Below are 3,795 nucleotides of genomic sequence, written 5' to 3'. Positions count from 1 at the left end.
CATAATTTAAATGTACAACATTTTTTTGTTTATTTTGAAATTCGAATACAAAGTCAAAATAACAATAAACTATAAAATCGATGTCATTCCCTTAAAAATGTATTTGTGAAAACCGTATTAAAATAAGTAGAGTTCTTTTCGACATATGCTTATACATACAAAAAAAAGTTCAGTGTTTCTCTACTATATTATGCATGTTATATGCATATAAACCTTCATCTTGAATCACTCTATCAATTAAAAAAAAAACCGCATCAAAATCCGTTGCGTAATTTTAAAGATCTTAAGATTTTAAAGTCTACAGAGAGAAAAAGGTACATAGATTCTATAATATGCTCAGATTTAAATTGTAGTAAGTACGACAAAATATACTGGCTTAAAACCCTGGTGGTGAGAATAAATTATAATTGACCATAAACAGAATAGTCTAGTAAGTGTGGTAACCACGTAGTTTTACAAAAGTAAATACTAGGAAATACTTAGTTCTATACATAAATCAATAATTCCAGACTTCATTAATATTAAAGAAGTACAACGGCAGTAAATAATAAAAAAAATTATTTAAATGAATGATCAAACCTGTAATCGTTGGGCGAATGTGGGCGAGAGTCAGTACAAATATGACGTGTGTGAAAAGTCATTCAACAAAAAAGGCTATCTGACGGTACACCAGCGAATGCACACAGGAAAGAAGCCGTATCCGTGTGACATATGTGACAAGTCATTCAACCAAAGTGGCACGTTGACGAATCACCGTCGGACGCATACAGGAGAGAAGCCGTATCCATGTGACATATGCGACAAGTCATTCAACAATAGCACTCAATTGGCGGTACACCGGCGGACACACACTGGAGAGAAGCCGTATCCATGTAAAATATGTGACAAGTCATTCAACAATAGCACTCAATTGACGGTACACCGGCGGACGCACACTGGAGAGAAGCCGTATCCGTGCGACATATGCGACAAGTCATTCAGCAAAAGTGGCAATTTGACAATACACCGGCGGACTCATACTGGAGAGAAGCCGTATCCGTGCGACATATGCGACAAGTCATTCAGCGAAAGTGGCAATTTGACAATACACCGACGGACTCATACTGGAGAGAAGCCGTATCCGTGTGACATATGCGACAAGTCATTCAGTGTAAATTTCAGTTTAGTGAAGCACCGACGAACGCACACTGGAGAGAAGCCGTATCCATGTAAAATATGTGACAAGTCATTCAACAATAGCACTCAATTGACGGTACACCGGCGGACGCACACTGGAGAGAAGCCGTATCCGTGTGACATATGTGACAAGTCATTCAACCAAAGTGGCACGTTGACGAATCACCGTCGGACGCATACAGGAGAGAAGCCGTATCCGTGTGACATATGCGACAAGTCATTCAGTGAAAGTGGCAGTTTGGCGAAGCACCGGCTGACGCACACTGGAGAGAAGCCGTATCCGTGCGACATATGCGACAAGTCATTCAGCGAAAGTGGCAATTTGACGATACACCGGCGGACTCATACTGGAGAGAAGCCGTATCCGTGCGACATATGCGACAAGTCATTCAGTGTAAATTTCAGTTTAGTGAAGCACCGGCGAACGCACACTGGAGAGAAGCCGTATCCGTGCGACATATGCGACAAGTCATTCAACAATAGCACTCAATTTGACGGTACACTGGCGGACTCATACTGGAGAGAAGCCGTATCCGTGTGACATATGCGACAAGTCATTCAGTGTAAATTTCAGTTTAGTGAAGCACCGACGAACGCACACTGGAGAGAAGCCGTATCCATGTAAAATATGTGACAAGTCATTCAACAATAGCACTCAATTGACGGTACACCGGCGGACGCACACTGGAGAGAAGCCGTATCCGTGTGACATATGTGACAAGTCATTCAACCAAAGTGGCACGTTGACGAATCACCGTCGGACGCATACAGGAGAGAAGCCGTATCCGTGTGACATATGCGACAAGTCATTCAGTGAAAGTGGCAGTTTGGCGAAGCACCGGCTGACGCACACTGGAGAGAAGCCGTATCCGTGCGACATATGCGACAAGTCATTCAGCGAAAGTGGCAATTTGACGATACACCGGCGGACTCATACTGGAGAGAAGCCGTATCCGTGCGACATATGCGACAAGTCATTCAGTGTAAATTTCAGTTTAGTGAAGCACCGGCGAACGCACACTGGAGAGAAGCCGTATCCATGTAAAATATGTGACAAGTCATTCAACAATAGCACTCAATTGACGGTACACCGGCGGACGCACACTGGAGAGAAGCCGTATCCATGTGACATATGCGACAAGTCATTCAATGAAAGTGGCAGTTTGGTGAAGCACCGGCGGACGCACACTGGAGAAAAGCCGTATCCATGTGAAATATGCGACAAGTCATTCAACAATAGCACTCAATTGACGGTACACCGGCGGACGCACACTGGAGAGAAGCCTTATCTGTGCGACATATGTGACAAGTCATTCAGTGTAAGTAACAGTTTGGTGAATCACCGGCGAACACACACTGGAGAGAAGCCGTAACAATTCGACATGTGAGACAAGTCATTTGGAATAAATAACAGTGTGATTAAAATGGCACATTAATGTTACAACACCTGAGACATGAAGGCCGGATCTGAGTAATATTATCTTTGATCACTAGATCATTACACTGATCTAAAATTTCGTCATCGTATTAAGGTCACATGTTCAATTTTCATTAATCATTAATTACTTTCTTAATTTTAAATTTCGGATGTTTTTGAAAGTTCGTGGGTTCGTGATGTCGTCACTTTGTTATTATTTTCCCTTTTCAATATAAATTATTCAATGTTTAATTATGTATAATGTTCCATGTATTGTGCAGTTGAATATACTGCAGAGTTAAATATCTTTGGGAGCCCATCACATGGGAGTAATAGTTATAGTGTGTCGTATTCTCGCATACGCCGATAACTTCAGACGTCCATAAATAAAATAATAATTAATAAATATAAACACTTTATTTAATGCCAATGTTTTTAACTGACCGCGTCACACGATCACCACACCAAAGGAAAGAAACCGTACACGCGTGACATGTGACAAGTCATTCAGTGTAAGTGGTAGTTTGATGAAGCACCAGCGAACCCACACGGCAGACTAAACTTATCTAATTTGTTTTGATATCATACACAATCATTCCAATGCTCCATCGGAAGCACACTAGGCATATCTTAGATATATAAATATGATTACAGATTTTGTATCTTAAGCGATTTAAAAATATTGTAAAGTTAAAAGGATGTCAGCGCACTATTTGTTTTCTCTCTCTGGCCCACGCACAACATAGAGAAATTGTATTTATTTTATTAGAATAACATTTTTGGGGTATGACATATCAATTTGTATAAATTTTGTCTCAAAACAATTTAAACATAATTTACATTTATAGCATTTTTTTTTTTTTTAATTGAAAGTCGAATACAAAATCAAATAACCAACCCTCAAAAATATTAATATCCACTATAATTTTTGTAATAGGCAATTTTACACTAAATTTACTCAAAAATCATAAAAGAGTGATTTTAGGTAAAACGTTATATCCATGTTGTGCATGGGTTTGAGAGAGAAAACAAATATTGAGCTGACATCATCTTAATACATCTACATCTCTCCACCCAATCCGATCGTCGTACCATTATAATTTATCTTTTCTTCGCAAAATTCTCTCTGGCTCTATTGACTCCCCTTCCCTCCTTGCACTTATTAATGTAAATGTACCTATTAGAAACACCCGCAATAGTGC

At 39.7% G+C, this 3,795-nt stretch overlaps 1 pseudogene; it reads left to right on the top strand.

Moving 5' to 3' along the window:
* Window positions 1-357: 357 nt before the first annotated feature.
* On the top strand, window positions 358-3,315 carry LOC100167561 (annotated as a pseudogene).
* Window positions 3,316-3,795: the final 480 nt, after the last annotated feature.

The sequence above is a fragment of the Acyrthosiphon pisum genome, chromosome X (genome assembly GCF_005508785.2).
Source record: "Acyrthosiphon pisum isolate AL4f chromosome X, pea_aphid_22Mar2018_4r6ur, whole genome shotgun sequence".
NCBI classification, from domain to species: Eukaryota; Metazoa; Arthropoda; class Insecta; order Hemiptera; family Aphididae; genus Acyrthosiphon; species Acyrthosiphon pisum.
This window is presented reverse-complemented; position numbering and strand designations above follow the sequence as displayed.